At 48.1% G+C, this 17,334-nt stretch overlaps 27 non-coding genes across 27 annotated transcripts; all 27 read right to left on the minus strand.

Annotated features, from left to right (window-relative positions):
* Positions 1 to 168: 168 nt before the first annotated feature.
* Trnak-uuu (transfer RNA lysine (anticodon UUU)) lies at positions 169 to 241 on the minus strand. The gene has a single exon. It is a non-coding gene; the product is annotated as a tRNA-Lys (tRNA).
* A 536-nt stretch (positions 242 to 777) lies between these two features.
* On the minus strand, positions 778 to 850 carry Trnaf-aaa (transfer RNA phenylalanine (anticodon AAA)). Its single transcript has one exon. It is a non-coding gene; the product is annotated as a tRNA-Phe (tRNA).
* A 585-nt stretch (positions 851 to 1,435) lies between these two features.
* Positions 1,436 to 1,517, minus strand: Trnas-uga (transfer RNA serine (anticodon UGA)). Its single transcript has one exon. It is a non-coding gene; the product is annotated as a tRNA-Ser (tRNA).
* A 689-nt stretch (positions 1,518 to 2,206) lies between these two features.
* Positions 2,207 to 2,288, minus strand: Trnas-cga (transfer RNA serine (anticodon CGA)). Its single transcript has one exon. It is a non-coding gene; the product is annotated as a tRNA-Ser (tRNA).
* A 139-nt stretch (positions 2,289 to 2,427) lies between these two features.
* On the minus strand, positions 2,428 to 2,500 carry Trnak-uuu (transfer RNA lysine (anticodon UUU)). The gene has a single exon. It is a non-coding gene; the product is annotated as a tRNA-Lys (tRNA).
* Positions 2,501 to 3,036: 536 nt separating this feature from the next.
* On the minus strand, positions 3,037 to 3,109 carry Trnaf-gaa (transfer RNA phenylalanine (anticodon GAA)). Its single transcript has one exon. It is a non-coding gene; the product is annotated as a tRNA-Phe (tRNA).
* Positions 3,110 to 3,694: 585 nt separating this feature from the next.
* Positions 3,695 to 3,776, minus strand: Trnas-uga (transfer RNA serine (anticodon UGA)). The gene has a single exon. It is a non-coding gene; the product is annotated as a tRNA-Ser (tRNA).
* A 688-nt stretch (positions 3,777 to 4,464) lies between these two features.
* Trnas-cga (transfer RNA serine (anticodon CGA)) lies at positions 4,465 to 4,546 on the minus strand. Its single transcript has one exon. It is a non-coding gene; the product is annotated as a tRNA-Ser (tRNA).
* Positions 4,547 to 4,685: 139 nt separating this feature from the next.
* Positions 4,686 to 4,758, minus strand: Trnak-uuu (transfer RNA lysine (anticodon UUU)). Its single transcript has one exon. It is a non-coding gene; the product is annotated as a tRNA-Lys (tRNA).
* Positions 4,759 to 5,294: 536 nt separating this feature from the next.
* Trnaf-aaa (transfer RNA phenylalanine (anticodon AAA)) lies at positions 5,295 to 5,367 on the minus strand. The gene has a single exon. It is a non-coding gene; the product is annotated as a tRNA-Phe (tRNA).
* Positions 5,368 to 5,952: 585 nt separating this feature from the next.
* Trnas-uga (transfer RNA serine (anticodon UGA)) lies at positions 5,953 to 6,034 on the minus strand. The gene has a single exon. It is a non-coding gene; the product is annotated as a tRNA-Ser (tRNA).
* A 688-nt stretch (positions 6,035 to 6,722) lies between these two features.
* Trnas-cga (transfer RNA serine (anticodon CGA)) lies at positions 6,723 to 6,804 on the minus strand. Its single transcript has one exon. It is a non-coding gene; the product is annotated as a tRNA-Ser (tRNA).
* A 139-nt stretch (positions 6,805 to 6,943) lies between these two features.
* On the minus strand, positions 6,944 to 7,016 carry Trnak-uuu (transfer RNA lysine (anticodon UUU)). The gene has a single exon. It is a non-coding gene; the product is annotated as a tRNA-Lys (tRNA).
* Positions 7,017 to 9,677: 2,661 nt separating this feature from the next.
* Positions 9,678 to 9,750, minus strand: Trnaf-gaa (transfer RNA phenylalanine (anticodon GAA)). The gene has a single exon. It is a non-coding gene; the product is annotated as a tRNA-Phe (tRNA).
* Positions 9,751 to 10,335: 585 nt separating this feature from the next.
* Trnas-uga (transfer RNA serine (anticodon UGA)) lies at positions 10,336 to 10,417 on the minus strand. Its single transcript has one exon. It is a non-coding gene; the product is annotated as a tRNA-Ser (tRNA).
* Positions 10,418 to 11,105: 688 nt separating this feature from the next.
* Trnas-cga (transfer RNA serine (anticodon CGA)) lies at positions 11,106 to 11,187 on the minus strand. The gene has a single exon. It is a non-coding gene; the product is annotated as a tRNA-Ser (tRNA).
* A 139-nt stretch (positions 11,188 to 11,326) lies between these two features.
* On the minus strand, positions 11,327 to 11,399 carry Trnak-uuu (transfer RNA lysine (anticodon UUU)). The gene has a single exon. It is a non-coding gene; the product is annotated as a tRNA-Lys (tRNA).
* A 536-nt stretch (positions 11,400 to 11,935) lies between these two features.
* Positions 11,936 to 12,008, minus strand: Trnaf-gaa (transfer RNA phenylalanine (anticodon GAA)). The gene has a single exon. It is a non-coding gene; the product is annotated as a tRNA-Phe (tRNA).
* Positions 12,009 to 12,593: 585 nt separating this feature from the next.
* On the minus strand, positions 12,594 to 12,675 carry Trnas-uga (transfer RNA serine (anticodon UGA)). The gene has a single exon. It is a non-coding gene; the product is annotated as a tRNA-Ser (tRNA).
* A 688-nt stretch (positions 12,676 to 13,363) lies between these two features.
* On the minus strand, positions 13,364 to 13,445 carry Trnas-cga (transfer RNA serine (anticodon CGA)). Its single transcript has one exon. It is a non-coding gene; the product is annotated as a tRNA-Ser (tRNA).
* Positions 13,446 to 13,584: 139 nt separating this feature from the next.
* On the minus strand, positions 13,585 to 13,657 carry Trnak-uuu (transfer RNA lysine (anticodon UUU)). Its single transcript has one exon. It is a non-coding gene; the product is annotated as a tRNA-Lys (tRNA).
* A 536-nt stretch (positions 13,658 to 14,193) lies between these two features.
* On the minus strand, positions 14,194 to 14,266 carry Trnaf-gaa (transfer RNA phenylalanine (anticodon GAA)). The gene has a single exon. It is a non-coding gene; the product is annotated as a tRNA-Phe (tRNA).
* Positions 14,267 to 14,825: 559 nt separating this feature from the next.
* Trnas-uga (transfer RNA serine (anticodon UGA)) lies at positions 14,826 to 14,907 on the minus strand. The gene has a single exon. It is a non-coding gene; the product is annotated as a tRNA-Ser (tRNA).
* A 688-nt stretch (positions 14,908 to 15,595) lies between these two features.
* Trnas-cga (transfer RNA serine (anticodon CGA)) lies at positions 15,596 to 15,677 on the minus strand. The gene has a single exon. It is a non-coding gene; the product is annotated as a tRNA-Ser (tRNA).
* Positions 15,678 to 15,816: 139 nt separating this feature from the next.
* Positions 15,817 to 15,889, minus strand: Trnak-uuu (transfer RNA lysine (anticodon UUU)). Its single transcript has one exon. It is a non-coding gene; the product is annotated as a tRNA-Lys (tRNA).
* Positions 15,890 to 16,425: 536 nt separating this feature from the next.
* On the minus strand, positions 16,426 to 16,498 carry Trnaf-gaa (transfer RNA phenylalanine (anticodon GAA)). Its single transcript has one exon. It is a non-coding gene; the product is annotated as a tRNA-Phe (tRNA).
* A 585-nt stretch (positions 16,499 to 17,083) lies between these two features.
* Positions 17,084 to 17,165, minus strand: Trnas-uga (transfer RNA serine (anticodon UGA)). The gene has a single exon. It is a non-coding gene; the product is annotated as a tRNA-Ser (tRNA).
* Between the last annotated feature and the right edge of the window lie 169 nt (positions 17,166 to 17,334).

A 17,334-nucleotide genomic window follows, 5' to 3' on the forward strand; every position in this document is an offset into this window, starting at 1 on the left:
AGACGCCTTAACTACTCGGCCACGAGTGCCGTAGTTTGGGACTTTCTCCTGCACCATGCAACTGATACGGTTTAAAGCACTGTGGCGTCAGAAAACGGCGTAGCTGCATTCTTTTCCGTAGTGTTTCCACCGCTACCAGAGGAATCGCTACCAAAGTATTAAAATCTCCGCCCGAACAGGGACTTGAATCCTGGACCCTTAGGTTAAAAGCCTTATGCTCTACCGACTGAGCTATCCGGGCTCACATGACGTTAGAGATCATCCCACGATGCACAGCTATACATTGACTCATGTCCTTCACAGTTGTGCTATCGCTGCATCGAGCTGTTACTAATTAAACGTCGCCTGAATGCTGTCTACAAACGTGTCGCGCTAAGCTCGTAGCAGACTATCTAAGAATGCTGACACACGATGCAAAAACAAACCGCAGCAGTCGTTAGGTCTCATACGTTGGAGTAGAGGAGTTACGTGTTTTGTCGACACTCACTGGGCAATTGGAAAATTCACAAGTATTTCGAATGCAATGCTTCCCACGTTTTCGCTCATTTCACGGTTCCGTTGGAGACGTTCTTTACCTCCTGACACAAAAAAGGGAACGCAGTCGGTAGGACTTTTCGTATTTTCTTACTTCTCAGGGAGTTGCCTACTGTGTTCCTCTTACGGCAAGCACTAGACAACCTGAACAGTTACAGGACAGAGTCATTTTTGTTCTCGGCTGTACTTACATCATCACAGACTCGGAGCAATTCCATTGGCATCAGCTTCAAAACAAACACTTGCCGAAAACCGGGATCGAACCAGGGACCTTTAGATCTTTAGTCTAACGCTCTCCCAACTGAGCTATTTCGGCTCACACCTATGTCTGCACACTTGCGCGTCTTCGTTAAACTTCTGAATCGCCGCCAATTTCACAGTCATCTTCGTCTGATAAGACACAGGGAGGCTGAAAGGCGAGCAGCAGATGCAGTGAAGTACCACACACATTTCTTCTGATTCCATCATCGTAAGAAGCAAACATGTCGACTCGATTCATGTAATATCGACTTCGCTTTCGCTAGAAAACCTTTGCTATATCGATGCCACGTGCAACTCGTGTGCAGAGAACGAGACACAAGAAGGAGTGAGTCTCTCCACTATGTGAGAGCCAGTATCTAGCAGAAACACACGCTAAAACATTTGACTTGCGTTAGCTCATAAATTGCTACACGTCACCGTCTGCAAGCTAAAATGGACACATCTGCACTGCCCAGAGAGGCGACACTTGCACTGACACTTGGTGGACGGCAGTGAGACGAGGAGACGAGCTGTGGCTTCTGGGAGCGACTGTAGCGCTGCACCAAAGAACACTGCACATTGCTGGAGACCCACGTGTTTAGTAGAGACGCAACTGCTAGGATGCAGCTGAACGTCCATCTTCTGAGAGCGAGAAGATTTTCGCAGTCGGCAGGACTCGAACCTACGCTCCCAGAGGGAATCTGATTTCAAGTCAGACGCCTTAACCACTCGGCCACGACTGCCGGTGGCAATAGCGTCTTCCGACAAGTGAAAGTCCAACTTTAGAAGCAATCCAATGGCAGAAAGCTGCGTGGCCTAACTCTTTTCTGTAGTGTTTCCATTGCCAGCACATTAGCCGTTACGAAATTGTATTAATTTTCGCCTAGACATGGCCTTGAACCCAACACCCTTTGGTTGAAAATCAAACGCTCTACCGACTGAGCTATCGTACAGCTGCGTTGCGTGCGAGTGATTCGCATGACGTAATTACTGGCTTGTGGCTCCAATGGCGACTTCACCGACTTCCCACTGACGCACCGCTGACGCTAGTTTACTGTCGTCTTAAGTGGTCGACATACTTGCAAGTAGCTGCGACATCTTAAGAAAAGAAACGCTGCACCATTGCTTTTGCCGCACTCGAATGACTGAATTGCGATTCTTAAAAAAGAGAGAAATGAATGTTTGCTCTGTCCAACGCTTCCAAGCACGTCTGTGTACTCACGAACTCGGCGTCGACGCGAGAAAATGACGGCAGCGCACTCGTGGGCCTGCGACGGCTTTCTGCAGTCCCAGCGTCAGTGAGAGGTGAAACCGGTAGCCACAGAAAGCAGCGGCCGCCGCGACACTCAGTACTGTAAAACGGAAATTTTCGTCTTGTTGAGGATGGTGTCACGTGTGTGAAAATATTTGCTCCTCTTTATGCAAAATCGCACGCAGCCGGTAGGATTCGAACCTACGCTCCCACAGGGAATCTGATTTCGAGTCAGACGCCTTAACTACTCGGCCACGACTGCCGTAGTTCGGGATTTTCTCCCGAAACATGCAACTGATACGGTTTAAAGCACTGTGGCGTCAGAAAACGGCGTAGCTGCATTCTTTTCCGTAGTGTTTCCACCGCTACCAGAGGAATCGCTACCAAAGTATTAAAATCTCCGCCCGAACAGGGACTTGAATCCTGGACCCTTAGGTTAAAAGCCTTATGCTCTACCGACTGAGCTATCCGGGCTCACATGACGTTAGAGATCATCCCACGATGCACAGCTATACATTGACTCATGTCCTTCACAGTTGTGCTATCGCTGCATCGAGCTGTTACTAATTAAACGTCGCCTGAATGCTGTCTACAAACGTGTCGCGCTAAGCTCGTAGCAGACTATCTAAGAATGCTGACACACGATGCAAAAACAAACCGCAGCAGTCGTTAGGTCTCATACGTTGGAGTAGAGGAGTTACGTGTTTTGTCGACACTCACTGGGCAATTGGAAAATTCACAAGTATTTCGAATGCAATGCTTCCCACGTTTTCGCTCATTTCACGGTTCCGTTGGAGACGTTCTTTACCTCCTGACACAAAAAAGGGAACGCAGTCGGTAGGACTTTTCGTATTTTCTTACTTCTCAGGGAGTTGCCTACTGTGTTCCTCTTACGGCAAGCACTAGACAACCTGAACAGTTACAGGACAGAGTCATTTTTGTTCTCGGCTGTACTTACATCATCACAGACTCGGAGCAATTCCATTGGCATCAGCTTCAAAACAAACACTTGCCGAAACCCGGGATCGAACCAGGGACCTTTAGATCTTCAGTCTAACGCTCTCCCAACTGAGCTATTTCGGCTCACACCTATGTCTGCACAATTGCGCGTCTTCGTTAAACTTCTGAATCGCCGCCAATTTCACAGTCATCTTCGTCTGATAAGACACAGGGAGGCTGAAAGGCGAGCAGCAGATGCAGTGAAGTACCACACACATTTCTTCTGATTCCATCATCGTAAGAAGCAAACATGTCGACTCGATTCATGTAATATCGACTTCGCTGGCGCTAGAAAACCTTTGCTATATCGATGCCACGTGCAACTCGTGTGCAGAGAACGAGACACAAGAAGGAGTGAGTCTCTCCACTATGTGAGAGCCAGTATCTAGCAGAAACACACGCTAAAACATTTGACTTGCGTTAGCTCATAAATTGCTACACGTCACCGTCTGCAAGCTAAAATGGACACATCTGCACTGCCCAGAGAGGCGACACTTGCACTGACACTTGGTGGACGGCAGTGAGACGAGGAGACGAGCTGTGGCTTCTGGGAGCGACTGTAGCGCTGCACCAAAGAACACTGCACATTGCTGGAGACCCACGTGTTTAGTAGAGACGCAACTGCTAGGATGCAGCTGAACGTCCATCTTCTGAGAGCGAGAAGATTTTCGCAGTCGGCAGGACTCGAACCTACGCTCCCAGAGGGAATCTGATTTCAAGTCAGACGCCTTAACCACTCGGCCACGACTGCCGGTGGCAATAGCGTCTTCCGACAAGTGAAAGTCCAACTTTAGAAGCAATCCAATGGCAGAAAGCTGCGTGGCCTAACTCTTTTCTGTAGTGTTTCCATTGCCAGCACATTAGCCGTTACGAAATTGTATTAATTTTCGCCTAGACATGGCCTTGAACCCAACACCCTTTGGTTGAAAATCAAACGCTCTACCGACTGAGCTATCGTACAGCTGCGTTGCGTGTGAGTGATTCGCATGACGTAATTACTGGCTTGTGGCTCCAATGGCGACTTCACCGACTTCCCACTGACGCACCGCTGACGCTAGTTTACTGTCGTCTTAAGTGGTCGACATACTTGCAAGTAGCTGCGACATCTTAAGAAAAGAAACGCTGCACCATTGCTTTTGCCGCACTCGAATGACTGAATTGCGATTCTTAAAAAAGAGAGAAATGAATGTTTGCTCTGTCCAACGCTTCCAAGCACGTCTGTGTACTCACGAACTCGGCGTCGACGCGAGAAAATGACGGCAGCGCACTCGTGGGCCTGCGACGGCTTTCTGCAGTCCCAGCGTCAGTGAGAGGTGAACCGGTAGCCACAGAAAGCAGCGGCCGCCGCGACACTCAGTACTGTAAAACGGAAATTTTCGTCTTGTTGAGGATGGCGTCACGTGTGTGAAAATATTTGCTCCTCTTTATGCAAAATCGCACGCAGCCGGCAGGATTCGAACCTACGCTCCCACAGGGAATCTGATTTCGAGTCAGATGCCTTAACTACTCGGCCACGACTGCCGTAGTTCGGGATTTTCTCCCGAAACATGTAACTGATACGGTTTAAAGCACTGTGGCGTCAGAAAACGGCGTAGCTGCATTCTTTTCCGTAGTGTTTCCACCGCTACCAGAGGAATCGCTACCAAAGTATTAAAATCTCCGCCCGAACAGGGACTTGAACCCTGGACCCTTAGGTTAAAAGCCTAATGCTCTACCGACTGAGCTATCCGGGCTCACATGACGTTAGAGATCATCCCACGATGCACAGCTATACATTGACTCATGTCCTTCACAGTTGTGCTATCGCTGCATCGAGCTGTTACTAATTAAACGTCGCCTGAATGCTGTCTACAAACGTGTCGCGCTAAGCTCGTAGCAGACTATCTAAGAATGCTGACACACGATGCAAAAACAAACCGCAGCAGTCGTTAGGTCTCATACGTTGGAGTAGAGGAGTTACGTGTTTTGTCGACACTCACTGGGCAATTGGAAAATTCACAAGTATTTCGAATGCAATGCTTCCCACGTTTTCGCTCATTTCACGGTTCCGTTGGAGACGTTCTTTACCTCCTGACACAAAAAAGGGAACGCAGTCGGTAGGACTTTTCGTATTTTCTTACTTCTCAGGGAGTTGCCTACTGTGTTCCTCTTACGGCAAGCACTAGACAACCTGAACAGTTACAGGACAGAGTCATTTTTGTTCTCGGCTGTACTTACATCATCACAGACTCGGAGCAATTCCATTGGCATCAGCTTCAAAACAAACACTTACCGAAACCCGGGATCGAACCAGGGACCTTCAAATCTTTAGTCTAACGCTCTCCCAACTGAGCTATTTCGGCTCACACCTATGTCTGCACACTTGCGCGTCTTCGTTAAACTTCTGAATCGCCGCCAATTTCACAGTCATCTTCGTCTGATAAGACACAGGAACGCTGAAAGGCGAGCAGCAGATGCAGTGAAGTACCACACACATTTCTTCTGATTCCATCATCGTAAGAAGCAAACATGTCGACTCGATTCATGTAATATCGACTTCGCTGGCGCTAGAAAACCTTTGCTATATCGATGCCACGTGCAACTCGTGTGCAGAGAACGAGGCACAAGAAGGAGTGAGTCTCTCCACTATGTGAGAGCCAGTATCTAGCAGAAACACACGCTAAAACATTTGACTTGCGTTAGCTCATAAATTGCTACACGTCACCGTCTGCAAGCTAAAATGGACACATCTGCACTGCCCAGAGAGGCGACACTTGCACTGACACTTGGTGGACGGCAGTGAGACGAGGAGATAAGCTGTGGCTTCTGGGAGCGACTGTAGCGCTGCACCAAAGAACACTGCACATTGCTGGAGACCCACGTGTTTAGCAGAGACGCAACTGCTAGGATGCAGCTGAACGTCCATCTTCTGAGAGCGAGAAAATTTTCGCAGTCGGCAGGACTCGAACCTACGCTCCCAGAGGGAATCTGATTTCAAGTCAGACGCCTTAACCACTCGGCCACGACTGCCGGTGGCAATAGCGTCTTCCGACAAGTGAAAGTCCAACTTTAGAAGCAATCCAATGGCAGAAAGCTGCGTGGCCTAACTCTTTTCTGTAGTGTTTCCATTGCCAGCACATTAGCCGTTACGAAATTGTATTAATTTTCGCCTAGACATGGCCTTGAACCCAACACCCTTTGGTTGAAAATCAAACGCTCTACCGACTGAGCTATCGTACAGCTGCGTTGCGTGCGAGTGATTCGCATGACGTAATTACTGGCTTGTGGCTCCAATGGCGACTTCACCGACTTCCCACTGACGCACCGCTGACGCTAGTTTACTGTCGTCTTAAGTGGTCGACATACTTGCAAGTAGCTGCGACATCTTAAGAAAAGAAACGCTGCACCATTGCTTTTGCCGCACTCGAATGACTGAATTGCGATTCTTAAAAAAGAGAGAAATGATTGTTTGCTCTGTCCAACGCTTCCAAGCACGTCTGTGTACTCACGAACTCGGCGTCGACGCGAGAAAATGACGGCAGCGCACTCGTGGGCCTGCGACGGCTTTCTGCAGTCCCAGCGTCAGTGAGAGGTGAACCGGTAGCCACAGAAAGCAGCGGCCGCCGCGACACTCAGTACTGTAAAACGGAAATTTTCGTCTTGTTGAGGATGGCGTCACGTGTGTGAAAATATTTGCTCCTCTTTATGCAAAATCGCAAGCAGCCGGTAGGATTCGAACCTACGCTCCCACAGGGAATCTGATTTCGAGGCAGACGCCTTAACTACTCGGCCACGACTGCCGTAGTTCGGGATATTCTCCCGAAACATGCAACTGATACGGTTTAAAGCACTGTGGCGTCAGAAAACGGCGTAGCTGCATTCTTTTCCGTAGTGTTTCCACCGCTACCAGAGGAATCGCTACCAAAGTATTAAAATCTCCGCCCGAACAGGGACTTGAATCCTGGACCCTTAGGTTAAAAGCCTTATGCTCTACCGACTGAGCTATCCGGGCTCACATGACGTTAGAGATCATCCCACGATGCACAGCTATACATTGACTCATGTCCTTCACAGTTGTGCTATCGCTGCATCGAGCTGTTAGATTTCTTCCAAATCCATCAGAAACAAACGCAAAATAATTTTATTTAAAAAAGCGGATAAAGTACCACTAGAAGCCTTCCTAAAAGACAATTTCCATTCCTTCCGAACTGACTATGCGAATGTAGACGAGATGTGGCTCAAATTCAAAGATATAGTAGCAACAGCAATTGAGATATTCATACCTCATAAATTGGTAAGAGATGGAACGGATCCCCCGTGGTACACAAAAAAGGTCCGAACGCTGTTGCAGAGGCAACGGAAAAAGCATGCGAAGTTCAGAAGAACGCGAAATCCTGAAGATGGGCTAAAATTTACAGACGCGCGAAATTTGGCACGTACTTCGATGCGAGATGCCTTTAATAGGTTCCACAACGAAACATTGTCTCGAAATTTGGTAGAAAATCCGAAGAAATTCTGGTCGTATGTAAAGTACACAAGCGGCAAGACGCAGTCAATACCTTCGCTGCGCAGTGCCGTTGGTACTGTTATCGACGACTGCGCCGCTAAAGCGGAGTTATTGAACGCAGTTTTCCGAAATTCCTTCACCAGGGAAGACGAATGGAATATTCCAGAATTTGAAACACGAACATCTGCTAGCATGAGTTTCTTAGAAGTAGATACCTTAGGGGTTGCGAAGCAACTCAAATCGCTTGATACGGGCAAGTCTTCAGGTCCAGATTGTATACCGATTAGGTTCCTTTCAGATTACGCTGATACTATAGCTCCCTACTTAGCACTCATATACAACCGCTCGCTCACCGATAGATCTGTACCTACAGATTGGAAAATTGCGCAGGTCGCACCAGTGTTCAAGAAGGGTAGTAGGAGTAATCCATTTAACTACAGACCTATATCATTGACGTCGGTTTGCAGTAGGGTTTTGGAGCATATACTGTATTCAAACATTATGAATCACTTCGAAGGGAACGATCTATTGACACGTAATCAGCATGGCTTCAGAAAACATCGCTCTTGTGCAACGCAGCTAGCTCTTTATTCGCACGAAGTAATGGCCGCTATCGACAGGGGATCTCAAGTTGATTCCGTATTTCTAGATTTCCAGAAAGCTTTTGACACCGTTCCTCACAAGCGACTTCTAATCAAGCTGCGGAGCTATGGGGTATCGTCTCAGTTGTGCGACTGGATTCGTGATTTCCTGTCAGGAAGGTCGCAGTTCGTAGTAATAGACGGCAAATCATCGAGTAAAACTGAAGTGATATCAGGTGTTCCCCAGGGAAGCGTCCTGGGACCTCTACTGTTCCTGATCTATATAAATGACCTGGGTGACAATCTGAGCAGTTCTCTTAGGTTGTTCGCAGATGATGCTGTAATTTACCGTCTAGTAAGGTCATCCGAAGACCAGTATCAGCTGCAAAGCGATTTAGAAAAGATTGCTGTATGGTGTGTCAGGTGGCAGTTGACGCTAAATAACGAAAAGTGTGAGATGATCCACATGAGTTCCAAAAGAAATCCGTTGGAATTCGATTACTCGATAAATAGTACAATTCTCAAGGCTGTCAATTCAACTAAGTACCTGGGTGTTAAAATTACAAACAACTTCAGTTGGAAGGACCACATAGATAATATTGTCGGGAAGGCGAGCCAAAGGTTGCGTTTCATTGGCAGGACACTTAGAAGATGCAACAAGTCCACTAAAGAGACAGCTTACACTACACTCGTTCGTCCTCTGTTAGAATATTGCTGCGCGGTGTGGGATCCTTACCAGGTGGGATTGACGGAGGACATCGAGAGGGTGCAAAGAAGGACAGCTCGTTTTGTATTTTCGCGTTATAGGGGAGAGAGTGTGGCAGATATGATACACGAGTTGGGATGGAAGTCATTACAGCATAGACGTTTTTCGTCGCGGCGAGACCTTTTTACGAAATTTCAGTCACCAACTTTCTCTTCCGAATGCGAAAATATTTTGTTGAGCCCAACCTACATAGGTAGGAATGATCATCAAAATAAAATAAGAGAAATCAGAGCTCGAACAGAAAGGTTTAGGTGTTCGTTTTTCCCGCTCGCTGTTCGGGAGTGGAATAGTAGAGAGATAGTATGATTGTGGTTCGATGAACCCTCTGCCAAGCACTTAAATGTGAATTGCAGAGTAGTCATGTAGATGTAGATGTAGAAACGTCGCCTGAATGCTGTCTACAAACGTGTCGCGCTAAGCTCGTAGCAGACTATCTAAGAATGCTGACACACGATGCAAAAACAAACCGCAGCAGTCGTTAGGTCTCATACGTTGGAGTAGAGGAGTTACGTGTTTTGTCGACACTCACTGGGCAATTGGAAAATTCACAAGTATTTCGAATGCAATGCTTCCCACGTTTTCGCTCATTTCACGGTTCCGTTGGAGACGTTCTTTACCTCCTGACACAAAAAAGGGAACGCAGTCGGTAGGACTTTTCGTATTTTCTTACTTCTCAGGGAGTTGCCTACTGTGTTCCTCTTACGGCAAGCACTAGACAACCTGAACAGTTACAGGACAGAGTCATTTTTGTTCTCGGCTGTACTTACATCATCACAGACTCGGAGCAATTCCATTGGCATCAGCTTCAAAACAAACACTTGCCGAAACCCGGGATCGAACCAGGGACCTTTAGATCTTCAGTCTAACGCTCTCCCAACTGAGCTATTTCGGCTCACACCTATGTCTGCACAATTGCGCGTCTTCGTTAAACTTCTGAATCGCCGCCAATTTCACAGTCATCTTCGTCTGATAAGACACAGGGAGGCTGAAAGGCGAGCAGCAGATGCAGTGAAGTACCACACACATTTCTTCTGATTCCATCATCGTAAGAAGCAAACATGTCGACTCGATTCATGTAATATCGACTTCGCTGGCGCTAGAAAACCTTTGCTATATCGATGCCACGTGCAACTCGTGTGCAGAGAACGAGACACAAGAAGGAGTGAGTCTCTCCACTATGTGAGAGCCAGTATCTAGCAGAAACACACGCTAAAACATTTGACTTGCGTTAGCTCATAAATTGCTACACGTCACCGTCTGCAAGCTAAAATGGACACATCTGCACTGCCCAGAGAGGCGACACTTGCACTGACACTTGGTGGACGGCAGTGAGACGAGGAGACGAGCTGTGGCTTCTGGGAGCGACTGTAGCGCTGCACCAAAGAACACTGCACATTGCTGGAGACCCACGTGTTTAGTAGAGACGCAACTGCTAGGATGCAGCTGAACGTCCATCTTCTGAGAGCGAGAAGATTTTCGCAGTCGGCAGGACTCGAACCTACGCTCCCAGAGGGAATCTGATTTCAAGTCAGACGCCTTAACCACTCGGCCACGACTGCCGGTGGCAATAGCGTCTTCCGACAAGTGAAAGTCCAACTTTAGAAGCAATCCAATGGCAGAAAGCTGCGTGGCCTAACTCTTTTCTGTAGTGTTTCCATTGCCAGCACATTAGCCGTTACGAAATTGTATTAATTTTCGCCTAGACATGGCCTTGAACCCAACACCCTTTGGTTGAAAATCAAACGCTCTACCGACTGAGCTATCGTACAGCTGCGTTGCGTGCGAGTGATTCGCATGACGTAATTACTGGCTTGTGGCTCCAATGGCGACTTCACCGACTTCCCACTGACGCACCGCTGACGCTAGTTTACTGTCGTCTTAAGTGGTCGACATACTTGCAAGTAGCTGCGACATCTTAAGAAAAGAAACGCTGCACCATTGCTTTTGCCGCACTCGAATGACTGAATTGCGATTCTTAAAAAAGAGAGAAATGAATGTTTGCTCTGTCCAACGCTTCCAAGCACGTCTGTGTACTCACGAACTCGGCGTCGACGCGAGAAAATGACGGCAGCGCACTCGTGGGCCTGCGACGGCTTTCTGCAGTCCCAGCGTCAGTGAGAGGTGAACCGGTAGCCACAGAAAGCAGCGGCCGCCGCGACACTCAGTACTGTAAAACGGAAATTTTCGTCTTGTTGAGGATGGCGTCACGTGTGTGAAAATATTTGCTCCTCTTTATGCAAAATCGCACGCAGCCGGTAGGACTCGAACCTACGCTCCCACAGGGAATCTGATTTCGAGTCAGACGCCTTAACTACTCGGCCACGACTGCCGTAGTTCGGGATTTTCTCCCGAAACATGCAACTGATACGGTTTAAAGCACTGTGGCGTCAGAAAACGGCGTAGCTGCATTCTTTTCCGTAGTGTTTCCACCGCTACCAGAGGAATCGCTACCAAAGTATTAAAATCTCCGCCCGAACAGGGACTTGAACCCTGGACCCTTAGGTTAAAAGCCTAATGCTCTACCGACTGAGCTATCCGAGCTCACATGACGTTAGAGATCGTCCCACGATGCACAGCTATACATTGACTCATGTCCTTCACAGTTGTGCTATCGCTGCATCGAGCTGTTACTAATTAAACGTCGCCTGAATGCTGTCTACAAACGTGTCGCGCTAAGCTCGTAGCAGACTATCTAAGAATGCTGACGCACGATGCAAAAACAAACCGCAGCAGTCGTTAGGTCTCATACGTTGGAGTAGAGGAGTTACGTGTTTTGTCGACACTCACTGGGCAATTGGAAAATTCACAAGTATTTCGAATGCAATGCTTCCCACGTTTTCGCTCATTTCACGGTTCCGTTGGAGACGTTCTTTACCTCCTGACACAAAAAAGGGAACGCAGTCGGTAGGACTTTTCGTATTTTCTTACTTCTCAGGGAGTTGCCTACTGTGTTCCTCTTACGGCAAGCACTAGACAACCTGAACAGTTACAGGACAGAGTCATTTTTGTTCTCGGCTGTACTTACATCATCACAGACTCGGAGCAATTCCATTGGCATCAGCTTCAAAACAAACACTTGCCGAAACCCGGGATCGAACCAGGGACCTTTAGATCTTCAGTCTAACGCTCTCCCAACTGAGCTATTTCGGCTCACACCTATGTCTGCACAATTGCGCGTCTTCGTTAAACTTCTGAATCGCCGCCAATTTCACAGTCATCTTCGTCTGATAAGACACAGGGAGGCTGAAAGGCGAGCAGCAGATGCAGTGAAGTACCACACACATTTCTTCTGATTCCATCATCGTAAGAAGCAAACATGTCGACTCGATTCATGTAATATCGACTTCGCTGGCGCTAGAAAACCTTTGCTATATCGATGCCACGTGCAACTCGTGTGCAGAGAACGAGACACAAGAAGGAGTGAGTCTCTCCACTATGTGAGAGCCAGTATCTAGCAGAAACACACGCTAAAACATTTGACTTGCGTTAGCTCATAAATTGCTACACGTCACCGTCTGCAAGCTAAAATGGACACATCTGCACTGCCCAGAGAGGCGACACTTGCACTGACACTTGGTGGACGGCAGTGAGACGAGGAGACGAGCTGTGGCTTCTGGGAGCGACTGTAGCGCTGCACCAAAGAACACTGCACATTGCTGGAGACCCACGTGTTTAGTAGAGACGCAACTGCTAGGATGCAGCTGAACGTCCATCTTCTGAGAGCGAGAAGATTTTCGCAGTCGGCAGGACTCGAACCTACGCTCCCAGAGGGAATCTGATTTCAAGTCAGACGCCTTAACCACTCGGCCACGACTGCCGGTGGCAATAGCGTCTTCCGACAAGTGAAAGTCCAACTTTAGAAGCAATCCAATGGCAGAAAGCTGCGTGGCCTAACTCTTTTCTGTAGTGTTTCCATTGCCAGCACATTAGCCGTTACGAAATTGTATTAATTTTCGCCTAGACATGGCCTTGAACCCAACACCCTTTGGTTGAAAATCAAACGCTCTACCGACTGAGCTATCGTACAGCTGCGTTGCGTGCGAGTGATTCGCATGACGTAATTACTGGCTTGTGGCTCCAATGGCGACTTCACCGACTTCCCACTGACGCACCGCTGACGCTAGTTTACTGTCGTCTTAAGTGGTCGACATACTTGCAAGTAGCTGCGACATCTTAAGAAAAGAAACGCTGCACCATTGCTTTTGCCGCACTCGAATGACTGAATTGCGATTCTTAAAAAAGAGAGAAATGAATGTTTGCTCTGTCCAACGCTTCCAAGCACGTCTGTGTACTCACGAACTCGGCGTCGACGCGAGAAAATGACGGCAGCGCACTCGTGGGCCTGCGACGGCTTTCTGCAGTCCCAGCGTCAGTGAGAGGTGAACCGGTAGCCACAGAAAGCAGCGGCCGCCGCGACACTCAGTACTGTAAAACGGAAATTTTCGTCTTGTTGAGGATGGCGTCACGTGTGTGAAAATATTTGCTCCTCTTTATGCAAAATCGCACGCAGCCGGTAGGATTCGAACCTACGCTCCCACAGGGAATCTGATTTCGAGTCAGACGCCTTAACTACTCGGCCACGACTGCCGTAGTTCGGGATTTTCTCCCGAAACATGCAACTGATACGGTTTAAAGCACTGTGGCGTCAGAAAACGGCGTAGCTGCATTCTTTTCCGTAGTGTTTCCACCGCTACCAGAGGAATCGCTACCAAAGTATTAAAATCTCCGCCCGAACAGGGACTTGAACCCTGGACCCTTAGGTTAAAAGCCTAATGCTCTACCGACTGAGCTATCCGGGCTCACATGACGTTAGAGATCATCCCACGATGCACAGCTATACATTGACTCATGTCCTTCACAGTTGTGCTATCGCTGCATCGAGCTGTTACTAATTAAACGTCGCCTGAATGCTGTCTACAAACGTGTCGCGCTAAGCTCGTAGCAGACTATCTAAGAATGCTGACACACGATGCAAAAACAAACCGCAGCAGTCGTTAGGTCTCATACGTTGGAGTAGAGGAGTTACGTGTTTTGTCGACACTCACTGGGCAATTGGAAAATTCACAAGTATTTCGAATGCAATGCTTCCCACGTTTTCGCTCATTTCACGGTTCCGTTAGAGACGTTCTTTACCTCCTGACACAAAAAAGGGAACGCAGTCGGTAGGACTTTTCGTATTTTCTTACTTCTCAGGGAGTTGCCTACTGTGTTCCTCTTACGGCAAGCACTAGACAACCTGAACAGTTACAGGACAGAGTCATTTTTGTTCTCGGCTGTACTTACATCATCACAGACTCGGAGCAATTCCATTGGCATCAGCTTCAAAACAAACACTTGCCGAAACCCGGGATCGAACCAGGGACCTTTAGATCTTCAGTCTAACGCTCTCCCAACTGAGCTATTTCGGCTCACACCTATGTCTGCACAATTGCGCGTCTTCGTTAAACTTCTGAATCGCCGCCAATTTCACAGTCATCTTCGTCTGATAAGACACAGGGAGGCTGAAAGGCGAGCAGCAGATGCAGTGAAGTACCACACACATTTCTTCTGATTCCATCATCGTAAGAAGCAAACATGTCGACTCGATTCATGTAATATCGACTTCGCTGGCGCTAGAAAACCTTTGCTATATCGATGCCACGTGCAACTCGTGTGCAGAGAACGAGACACAAGAAGGAGTGAGTCTCTCCACTATGTGAGAGCCAGTATCTAGCAGAAACACACGCTAAAACATTTGACTTGCGTTAGCTCATAAATTGCTACACGTCACCGTCTGCAAGCTAAAATGGACACTTGCACTGACACTTGGTGGACGGCAGTGAGACGAGGAGATGAGCTGTGGCTTCTGGGAGCGACTGTAGCGCTGCACCAAAGAACACTGCACATTGCTGGAGACCCACGTGTTTAGTAGAGACGCAACTGCTAGGATGCAGCTGAACGTCCATCTTCTGAGAGCGAGAAAATTTTCGCAGTCGGCAGGACTCGAACCTACGCTCCCAGAGGGAATCTGATTTCAAGTCAGACGCCTTAACCACTCGGCCACGACTGCCGGTGGCAAAAGCGTCTTCCGACAAGTGAAAGTCCAACTTTAGAAGCAATCCAATGGCAGAAAGCTGCGTGGCCTAACTCTTTTCTGTAGTGTTTCCATTGCCAGCACATTAGCCGTTACGAAATTGTATTAATTTTCGCCTAGACATGGCCTTGAACCCAACACCCTTTGGTTGAAAATCAAACGCTCTACCGACTGAGCTATCGTACAGCTGCGTTGCGTGCGAGTGATTCGCATGACGTAATTACTGGCTTGTGGCTCCAATGGCGACTTCACCGACTTCTCACTGACGCACTGCTGACGCTAGTTTACTGTCGTCTTAAGTGGTCGACATACTTGCAAGTAGCTGCGACATCTTAAGAAAAGAAACGCTGCACCATTGCTTTTGCCGCACTCGAATGACTGAATTGCGATTCTTAAAAAAGAGAGAAATGAATGTTTGCTCTGTCCAACGCTTCCAAGCACGTCTGTGTACTCACGAACTCGGCGTCGACGCGAGAAAATGACGGCAGCGCACTCGTGGGCCTGCGACGGCTTTCTGCAGTCCCAGCGTCAGTGAGAGGTGAACCGGTAGCCACAGAAAGCAGCGGCCGCCGCGACACTCAGTACTGTAAAACGGAAATTTTCGTCTTGTTGAGGATGGCGTCACGTGTGTGAAAATATTTGCTCCTCTTTATGCAAAATCGCACGCAGCCGGTAGGATTCGAACCTACGCTCCCACAGGGAATCTGATTTCGAGTCAGACGCCTTAACTACTCGGCCACGACTGCCGTAGTTCGGGATTTTCTCCCGAAACATGCAACTGATACGGTTTAAAGCACTGTGGCGTCAGAAAACGGCGTAGCTGCATTCTTTTCCGTAGTGTTTCCACCGCTACCAGAAGAATCGCTACCAAAGTATTAAAATCTCCGCCCGAACAGGGACTTGAACCCTGGACCCTTAGGTTAAAAGCCTAATGCTCTACCGACTGAGCTATCCGGGCTCACATGACGTTAGAGATCATCCCACGATGCACAGCTATACATTGACTCATGTCCTTCACAGTTGTGCTATCGCTGCATCGAGCTGTTACTAATTAAACGTCGCCTGAATGCTGTCTACAAACGTGTCGCGCTAAGCTCGTAGCAGACTATCTAAGAATGCTGACACACCATGCAAAAACAAACCGCAGCAGTCGTTAGGTCTCATACGTTGGAGTAGAGGAGTTACGTGTTTTGTCGACACTCACTGGGCAATTGGAAAATTCACAAGTATTTCGAATGCAATGCTTCCCACGTTTTCGCTCATTTCACGGTTCCGTTGGAGACGTTCTTTACCTCCTGACACAAAAAAGGGAACGCAGTCGGTAGGACTTTTCGTATTTTCTTACTTCTCAGGGAGTTGCCTACTGTGTTCCTCTTACGGCAAGCACTAGACAACCTGAACAGTTACAGGACAGAGTCATTTTTGTTCTCGGCTGTACTTACATCATCACAGACTCGGAGCAATTCCATTGGTATCAGCTTCAGAACAAACACTTGCCGAAACCCGGGATCGAACCAGGGACCTTTAGATCTTCAGTCTAACGCTCTCCCAACTGAGCTATTTCGGCTCACACCTATGTCTGCACAATTGCGCGTCTTCGTTAAACTTCTGAATCGCCGCCAATTTCACAGTCATCTTCGTCTGATAAGACACAGGGAGGCTGAAAGGCGAGCAGCAGATGCAGTGAAGTACCACACACATTTCTTCTGATTCCATCATCGTAAGAAGCAAACATGTCGACTCGATTCATGTAATATCGACTTCGCTGGCGCTAGAAAACCTTTGCTATATCGATGCCACGTGCAACTCGTGTGCAGAGAACGAGACACAAGAAGGAGTGAGTCTCTCCACTATGTGAGAGCCAGTATCTAGCAGAAACACACGCTAAAACATTTGACTTGCGTTAGCTCATAAATTGCTACACGTCACCGTCTGCAAGCTAAAATGGACACATCTGCACTGCCCAGAGAGGCGACACTTGCACTGACACTTGGTGGACGGCAGTGAGACGAGGAGATGAGCTGTGGCTTCTGGGAGCGACTGTAGCGCTGCACCAAAGAACACTGCACATTGCTGGAGACCCACGTGTTTAGTAGAGACGCAACTGCTAGGATGCAGCTGAACGTCCATCTTCTGAGAGCGAGAAAATTTTCGCAGTCGGCAGGACTCGAACCTACGCTCCCAGAGGGAATCTGATTTCAAGTCAGACGCCTTAACCACTCGGCCACGACTGCCGGTGGCAATAGCGTCTTCCGACAAGTGAAAGTCCAACTTTAGAAGCAATCCAATGGCAGAAAGCTGCGTGGCCTAACTCTTTTCTGTAGTGTTTCCATTGCCAGCACATTAGCCGTTACGAAATTGTATCAATTTTCGCCTAGACATGGCCTTGAACCCAACACCCTT

This window comes from Schistocerca gregaria, unplaced genomic scaffold (genome assembly GCF_023897955.1).
Source record: "Schistocerca gregaria isolate iqSchGreg1 unplaced genomic scaffold, iqSchGreg1.2 ptg000395l, whole genome shotgun sequence".
NCBI classification, from domain to species: Eukaryota; Metazoa; Arthropoda; class Insecta; order Orthoptera; family Acrididae; genus Schistocerca; species Schistocerca gregaria.